General features: G+C 41.4%; 1 non-coding gene across 1 annotated transcript; it reads right to left on the minus strand.

Moving 5' to 3' along the window:
- Positions 1-7,261: 7,261 nt before the first annotated feature.
- Positions 7,262-7,368, minus strand: LOC116897419. The gene has a single exon (XR_004387461.1). It is a non-coding gene; the product is annotated as a U6 spliceosomal RNA (small nuclear RNA).
- Between the last annotated feature and the right edge of the window lie 2,174 nt (positions 7,369-9,542).

Here is a 9,542-nt window from a genome sequence, read left to right on the forward strand (position 1 = left end):
AAGATGTGTGGGGGCCACGGAGGCACAGAACTTGTGGGAATGGCCAATTGATGACTGGTCTAATTTAGGCTCATGCCACCAAAGGGAGTCCATACTGGACATTGCCTGGATGACCAGAAACCAGAGGCTAGATAGCCCAGAGTCCTAGGATAGGAAAAATATCAATAAAATTAATCCTAATGATACTCTGCAATACTGAGAGATTGGAGCCTACCCGCAGCTGATGGGAGCAGATGCAGAGACCCACAGCCAAACATTAGGCACAGGAAAAACTCCATCAGGTCCCTTCCTGCAGAGGTTAGGGAATCACACAGGAAAGGGGGAAGAAGGAGCTAGAACCATTAAGGAACCAGGAGAACACAGCCTACAGAATCAACTAAGCAGGGCTCCTAGACACTCACAGACTGAAGTGACAATCACGGAGCCTGCATGGCTCTGCGCTAGGTCCTCTGCATACATGTTATGGTGGTGTTTCTTACTGTGGAACCCTGATCAGTGGGAGTGGGGCTGCTGACTCTTTTACCTGTTCTTGGGACCCTTTCCCTCCTACTGCTTGTCTCATCCGGTCCTGATATGGGGGTTTGCGCCTAGTGTTATTGTAACTTGTTATGCTGTGTTCAGTTGACAGCTCTGAACGTCCTGATCTTTTCCGCAGGGAAGTGAAGGGGTGGATCTGGGGGAGAGGTGGGGTGGGGGAAAGGGTACTGGGAGGAGAGGAGAGAGGAGAAACTGTGGCCAGGATTTATTGTATGAGAGAAGAGAAAACTAAAAAGTAAAAAGTACAAGCTATCTTCTAAAGAACAGAAAATTACGTTCTTTTAACAATGTATTTATTTTTATGTATAGGAGTGCACACATGCATGCCAGAAGAGGGAATCAGATCCCTTTACAGATGGTTGTGAGTCATCGTGAGGGTGCTGGGAATTGAACTCAGGACCTCTGGAAGAACTGGGCCATCTCTTCAACCCAGAAAATTATGTTCTAATTGAATGTTTAACATATTTGGACAGGATATTACATGTGGCTGCCCTTAATGCTACAAGGACTTTAAAGCTCAGTCCTAGCACGTTTTGATTTTTTCTTATTGGTACAGTGTTTTAGTTTTCAACTGGTTGAAATAGGATTTAACTCTGGCTTGAACTGGCAATCTCAAAGATGTGCATAAGAACATGAGCTTGGGAATGAGGTGATGGAGTGGTCCTGAGGTGCCCTCGCTGCTCTTTCAGAGGACCCACAGTCAACACCTAACACAGACATCAAGTGGTTTACAACCATTGGGAACTCCAGCTCCAGGGCATCTGATGCCTGCGTCAGGCCTTCTCAGACCCCTATATGTGTGCACATAACCCATATTTGTTACATACAAGAGAACATAAACTTGTTCTGTGAAGATGCCCAAACTATTAGTGTCAAATGAAAAATTCAATCGTCTTTTTTAAAAATTCCAGAGTATAATAGTGTTGTGTTATAAACTTTAACTAATATTATGTGACAAGTGGCTAATACAACAAGAGTTATTAGGGTTAAAGACAACTCTGGAGGCCCTAACAATCTAGACTTAAATCCCGACTCTTGATTCAACAATTAACTAGACAAGTGATAATGAAAAGCAGAGAAAATCGATTTATTTGGCCTTCCCAGTTTGGGAAGATGAATGATAAAGAAATCCCGTGTCTGCCTGGTTAATTTGGGGGTACCTTAATGAGGTTTAGTTTTGGGAAGAGGGCAAGAGTTATGCCCATGCAAACAGTCCAGCTTAAGGTGTGCTCTCACCCGTATCAACTCCACCATTGTCCTGATTCCTGGTCTGTCTTATAATGTCAGAACTCTGTGAGATTTCCTTCTGGGAGACAAGTTTCTCCTCCAGCCTCTGGAAAGGATTCAGTCTTTCCCTGGTCCCAGCATAAAAATCGTAGGGAAATTCCAATTCTTTTCGATCATTATTTTAATAGCCAGAGGGAGGCATACGAGTGATTCACTGTAGAATACATTTGTTCTTGCTAGGATGAGTGGAGTACAGCTTCAGAAAATAACTGTCAAAACTAAGTGGCTTAGGACTACAATCAAGCCACCCAGGAGGCTGAGGCAGGAGGACTAGCCTGAGCATGAGCCCTGTGGATAAAAAAAGATAAGAAAACAAAATCAACAATAGAAACCCCTTTACTGTTAAGTAAACAAACAAGTCATCATCGGCACACAGCGACCTGATAAGCTGTTGTAATCTTAATGAGGAAAATAAAAAATTCGAATTCCAGAAGAATGAGCATAAAGAAAGTTATTTGTTTTGCTCTGCTTGCCTGGCCAAAAATAACTGCAACATTTTTCTTGGTTCAGATTTCAAGTGTGAAAGAGAAAACTGGGGCATAATAAAGAAAAGTGCAAGTTGATGAAGAAACTCCAATTATTATTATAAAAAATTCAAGGTGTTAATAATGTCTAGAACTTGAGCAATGGAAATGAAGATGGTCTGTTAGAGAGGAAGGTCTGTCACAGCATGCCTTCCTCATTATCAGGGGTGTGTGTGTGTGTGTGTGTGTGTGTGTGTGTGTGTGTGTGACCTTGTATGGTGTGTGTGTGTGCACATGTGTGACCCTGTATGGTGTGTGTGTGTGTGTGTGTGTGCACGCACATGTGTGACCCTGTATGGGGTGTGTATGTGTATGTGTGTGCACATGTGAGACTCTGTATGGTATGTGTGTGTGCACATGTATGACCCTGTATGGGGTGTGTGTATGTGTTTTGAAAAATATCTTTTAATCAAGTTTTTCATCAGCCAGTACGTTTGTTAACATTTTCTTAAGTAATCACTCTTTGAGAGATAATTTTAGTAGTCCTTACAGGCATACATGAAATTATTTGAAATGACACCTTAAATTACATTTTGGCATGGGTTGAATCTTCAAGTAATTAGTCTAATTAACTATGCAGATATTTTTGATGATGCAACAACTGCTACTATTAATATCACTCCTTGAAATTCTTACCAATCAAGCAGGAATGGAATCTTTTAACTAGCATGGATATTTTGAACAAGGGCAAGTGTTTACCTCTTTCTCTAGTGCTATAGGCAGGGTGCATCTCAAGGTTTCCTTTCTCTATGTAAGAATGGGTCAACATTTTGTTAGAATTTCTGCGCATGCACCGTAAAAGTATCTCTCCCATATTATCAGAGTAACATGGCAGATCGTTGGATCTAGTAAACTCTTTAGAAAATTTATCAGTTATTTATCAGAGACAGCCCTCTCTAGCATTCATTTCTTCAACAAGTATTGCTAGAGTATCTACAGCATGCTAAGCTCTGCCTTCCAAACTGGGAAGATGCTGGTGAACAGAGTAAATACCAATGTCTGTTCTTTTGGGAAACATTCTCAAGGCAGAGGGAAGGGCAAAGAAAGCGGCTATAAGGCCATCCAGAGCACAGTCAGTGGTGGGAAGTGATGTGGAGCAGTGCAGGGGAGGGCTGGAGGCCTGTGGGTGTTACACTTTGAAAAGATAGGTAACCATTTTAAATTCGAGGGGGTGGTGAGCACAGAGGGAATAAGATGTGGGGAATGAGTAGGGCAGGTCTACAGGAAGGAGGAGAATGTATGTGTTCTGCAATTCAGTCAGAGCCTGGGGAGGCCAGGAAAGTGGAGAGGTCTGGGAGTGGTAGAGTGCATGAACATGTATAATCATCCTGGCAGGAAAAAAAGATAGTCTAAATATGTTTGTGCCCCTCCTCATGGCTTATCAGACTATGGAAACAACTGTCCTTCCTTGGAAAATTGGACTTTCTCCAAGAATCTCATGCTGGGGAAAGCAAAAGGCCAAAAGCTGAGAGAGGAGCACCAGAGGAGGAACTTGTCTTCCAGAAAGAGATTCCATACAATCCAGACAAGTCGTCAAACCCCCTTCCAGGGGAGGCTGGAGCAGAGACAATGCTGGGTAAGACCACAGTCTGACCAAGGCCACTCTGCTAGGCACATTTCTAGGTTTCACTGCTACTCTGCTGTACACGTTTCTTGATTTCTAGTTAACCTGACCTTCTGATTAGGACCCAAGATGAATTTGGGAGTATCAGTAGACCTCTTTGCTCCTCTTCCCAATGTGAGCACACTGAGTCTCTCTCTCTCTCTCTCTCTCTCTCTCTCTCTCTCTCTCTCTCTCTCTCTCTCTCTCTCTCTCTTTTTTTACTTTTCCTATTACTTGAGGATTGGTGGGCAATTCTAAGACCCTGGCACCGACTCTAAAATCTCCCATTGCACAAGGAATACTATGAATATCATTGTTTGTCTGGCCTTGAAGACGAGTTGAAGACTTTGGCTTTAGAGCAAGGTAGGAAGTTACTCTGGTTCTGTGTAGGAGGACTATGGCAAGATCACGTGTTTACAGGGTGTTCTGGTATTAGCCTACTGATACATTGTTGATAAGAGGTGACTATGTCTCCAAGCACAGTATGGGCCCTTTAGGCAAGCACAGGAGGTCAGGTTTACAGTCAAATCTAAGAGCCGTTGGTTTCTTTAGGATCTTTGTAAGTTGTTCTAGTCATGGGCACAATGAGCTTTCATTTTGAATTAGAGCCATCGAACTTTGAGTTTCACAGAATTCTTACTTTTCATTGTGATTACCTTTCTGCTCATTGTTATGCTTGCGTGTTACATGCCATGCGTATTTGGTTCTGAACAACAAGAAATTCTGATGGGAAGAATGCGTACATGCTCGTTGAGCTGCTTAATGGATAACTATTTGATGCTATTCTGCAGTGTGCTTAAAGGGCGATTCTTCTTTGCTGCTTTGGAGAGCTCGCTTGACATTCTAAAAATGGATGCAATTTCAAAGGGTAGCCAAAATGTATCAATTAGCTTGACAGCTAGGTCTCTTTAACAGATCTATAAATTTCCAATTTCCTTTGCCATCTTAACCATGCTAAATCATCTTGAACAAGATCATTCTTTTGAACAACAGGCTCCTTATTAGCTGAGATCAATTGAGATTAGAAAATGAAAAATACTCCAAATGCTGAGGACTCTTTGTGAAGCTGCATCTGTACAACGAGTATTGAATGAAGACGAATGTGTTATTTTCAGCTTCTAAATCATTGATTTACACATTTCTTTTCTATATCTCACTGCTGGATTAAACACTAATGCCTGTGTGGACGGTTTCCTTGCTGGAAAGCATTATCTTTCTCCCACTGAACTTATATATTAATGGAAGGGAATGATTTTTAATTTAAATGCGCATTGCTTTGCATGTCACATGTGGTTGAAAGTGCTACGCATTACACTGCGTGAAATGGTTTTCTGTCGGATTATAAATCATGACTAGATTCTTTACTTTAACTATCCATTAACTTTATCATTTTTGCTAAAATATGGGACCCTTAGCACACAGTATAGACCCCACATGATCTGAACTCTGTGTGCCTTCAGAGGAAATCTTTACCATTCTTTTCTATGAACTATCTTCAAACTCTAATACAATATTTGGATATTTTGTGTATAATGTATGTTGTACTATAATTCTCTCTAATATTCTTTCATATTGTAGCACAATACACCACTTTATTAATTGTCTGCCACGCCTTGACAAGAATGTAGGCTGCAAAAAATGCACTGAGGAGAGAAAATACACTCAAAGGTTTGTAGAGCCCTGGTTTAAGCGAGTTCAGTGATAAAGAGCACTCTTGCTTGTCTAAGTGAGGGCTGCTATTGCATGATGAAAAACTATGACTGTCTTAGTTAGGGTTACTATTGCTGTGACCATGGAAATATAAATTTCTTATAAAAGAAATATTTAATTCAGGCTAACTTGCAGTTCAGAGGTTTAGTCTATCATTGTGGCAGCATGCATGGTGACTTGCAGGCAGACATGGTGCTAGGGAGCTTAGTTGAGAATTCTCTATCCAGATCTGGAGAGAGAGAGAGAGAGAGAGAGAGAGAGAGAGAGAGAGAGAGAGAGAGAGAGAGAGAGGGACTGGGTCTGTCTGAACATTTGAAACTTCAAAGTCCACCCCGAGTGGCACACTCCTCCAACAAGGTCACACCTACCCCAAGGCCACACCTCCTATTTCCTGTCAAGTAGTCCTACTCCCTAATGACCAAACTTTCAAATCTATGAGCCAGTTGGGGAGCATTTGTATTCAAACCACCACAATGACCAAAAGCAACTTGGGGAGAACAGAATTTGACTTACATACTTTCAGCCATTGTTCACTGAGGGTAGTCAAGGCAGGGACTCAAATAAGGTAGCATCATGGAGGCAGGAGCTGATGCAGATGCCACGGAGGGGTGCTGCTCCCTGGCTTGCTGCTCCTCACGATTGCTCAGTCTGCTTTCTTATAGAACCCAGGACCACCAGCCCAGGAATGGTCCCCCTACAATAGACTGGGCTCACCATCAATCATTTTTTTAAGAAAATGCCCTACAGCCTGCCTACAGCCTAGTCATTTCCCTCCTCTCAGCTGACTGTACCCTTGTCAAGTTGACATGGAACTGGGCAGCACACAGCTCTATCCTGAGGACCAGAGGGAGAATCCCAGCATCCTTTTGGGGATTCCCACACACCTCTATACCAGCTCCAAAGGATGTGACTCGGCTCTGGCCTCTGAGGATACTCTAGAGTGTGCACAGCTGCACACACCCTCAAAGACAACAACAATACAAACGGATCTTTTAGAAATCCACTCAAAGAAAACAGTGACTAAGTGATGAAGAAGTTTCCTTTACGGGGCACTAATTTCCCAGTGCAAACTTTGGTGACCTCTTTTCATTTCTCCAATAACAGCTTAGTTTTCTCTTTCTCCCCAGGCTCTCCTCCTTTGATTTCATGTTTTCGTCATATTATTTGTTTATATAATCCCCAGATTTCTCCTCAGAAATTGTTAGAACTTTTCTTTATAATAATTTGTTTACCTTCTGTGTTCCCCTCTAAGCTTTAAGCTCTGAGAAAACAGAAAACATTTCTATTTGTCCTTAGTTATATCCCCTAAGATGTCTACCACAGCGGAGGGATATAGAGATGGTCTGTGTGCATTTGACAAATGCATGTGGATGGGAGCTGGTTACACAGCTCACTGCCTTTTTGGTTCCCAGGTTCTGACTGTTCAATGCTCTCTTAGCACCACCACAAAACAAAATGTATAATTGGTAAACCACCAGATAACGACTTACTATATGGAATACATTTCTATTTAGGCATACAGGAATTTAATAATGTATATAGGATGTGTTATTTTTCTTCCTTTTTATTTTTTTTTTCAGGATAGAAATTGCAATTTAATAAAAATACGTAACACTTCAAGAATTTGCATGTCATCTATGCGCAGGGACCTTGTTAATCTTCTCTGTATTGTTCCAATTTTAGTATATGTACTGCTGAAACGAGCGCAGTTTGTTACTTTTTAAAACAATTTCTTTATGTATTTCATGTATGTGAGTACACTGTCTCTGTCTTCAGACACACCAGAAGAGGGCATCAGATCCCATTATAGATGGTTGTGAGCCACCATGTGGTTGCTGGGAATTGAACTCAGGACCTCTGGAAGAGCAGTCAGTGCTCTTAACCGTTGAACATTTCTCCAGCCTGATCCATTACTTTTTGTTTTGCATATGATATTGGTTTATTTGAATATTAGTTATGGTACACACACTTTTATATTTCTGTTTGTTTTTCTGTATTAACAAACTAGGTTTATTCTGATGTCACCAATGCTAGCATATTCATTTATTCAGCGTATAACTATTAAAAGTTAGGTCAATTGGGAGAACACCTTAGGGGTCACCCAGAGAATTCATAAAGAGTAGGACAAATACTTACCTTAGAAGAGGCTGATTAACCTGATTGGCCAGACGACAGAGAAACCATTAGAAAACATTATATTTTTAATTTAAAAAACTTAGAGACTTCCGTATGAGTACTATATTTACATCATTTCCTGCCCCAAATTCCTTCTTAAGTTCTTGATCATCTATCTATCTACATACATATATACACAAACATATATATACACATACATGCACATGCGTGCGTGCACACAGACAGACAGACAGACAGACACACACACACACACACACACACACACACACACTCTGAGCCTATTTAAGGTTGCTTGTGTGTGTATGTGTTTAGACCTGGCCCACTGGGATTGGCTAGCCCTCACCCTGATGAAGTGCGACAAGCTATTCAAAGCAGCTAAGAGAAGGATGAGTCTTTTCCATGGGGAGCCCCCATAGGAACTATTACTTTCAAGGTCATAACAACCTCCCCTTCATTCCATGTTATTTAATTAAACAAATATTTAATGAGTTTCTGATCTCTGGGGAGAACTTCTGGAGAAGTTTCGTAAAGAATGAAATCTTACTGTGTAGCCCAGGCTAGCTGCTTGGACCACCAGACCTGACTGGGAAGACCAAGGAAGAGAGGTTTAGCTCTGAAGCATCTCTTCCACTCTGATTGCCTATATGAATTTATCCCAGCTACTCATTGAGTCCGAGGTACTTCATCTGTTGGAACAAATAAATTATTTTCATCCTAAAAGAGTATCGCAAGCAAGCTTCACAAAGACACCTTTGTGCACTTATGAATGAGTTAGCAGGATTTTTTCAAAGATGTTTACAATAATCATGTAGAAATAGCTATTTTGTAAAGTCAGGTGGTTGATAATGCCTACAGTATCCATGACACACACAGGGTACCCGGCAGATCACAACGGTTACTACCAACTTTAAAAAGTAAGTTCTGGCTTGCTTTCCCAGCATCTTAGACACAGAACACACCCAATAAAGGGGAGGTCAAGTGTCCAGCAGTGGGGACAGCTTCATGATGAAGTGTGATCAAGGAAGTAAGTACGGAAACATGTTCTAGGAGCTTTCCGATAACTAACAAAAATACTTGTTACCCTGGACACTTACCATATTAGAGCAAAGTGTGTGTGTGTGTGTGTGTGTGTGTGTGTGTGTGTGTGTGTGTACTAGTAATCTCAAATGTTCAATTTTTGGCAAAAATTACAGCTAGATATAGTAATGTTTGATACAAATGGATTAATTGGCCGTGATAGCATGCAGATCGGTTTACTGGCCTTGGGTATCAAGGTGAGTTTGTCCTTGATGGATGCTGTCTCTAGCAGTAGTTTATGATCACAAATAGATTCTGATGGTGCTGTTCAAATACCGCAGTGTGGCATATTAGGCGAATCCTTGGAAACCTGCGCATAGGCTAAATGCTGCAGGCTACTTCTTGACAATGCTCTTCAAACAGGTTTCCTGCTGTAGTCTAGCATCTGACCAAAGGCTTTGCTTCCACTCCAAGAGATGGGGCAGAAAAACCAACATGGAGGAGAGACGATTTATCTTCTCCAGGATACTTTCTACTTTCTGTTACTTGGATATCCATGTAAGGATGTTTGAGAAACACAAAAGTAGCCCCATTTAAGGTTCAGATACACAGCCGTCATACTGTACACTTGGTATTGTTAATTACAGAAACGGATATGACCATCAAGCACATACAGAAGTCCTGTAAGAAAAGAGGCGGTCACCCTCTTCCACCTACTTGAAGTCTTG

This window comes from Rattus rattus, chromosome 3, assembly GCF_011064425.1.
Source record: "Rattus rattus isolate New Zealand chromosome 3, Rrattus_CSIRO_v1, whole genome shotgun sequence".
NCBI lineage: Eukaryota > Metazoa > Chordata > Mammalia > Rodentia > Muridae > Rattus > Rattus rattus.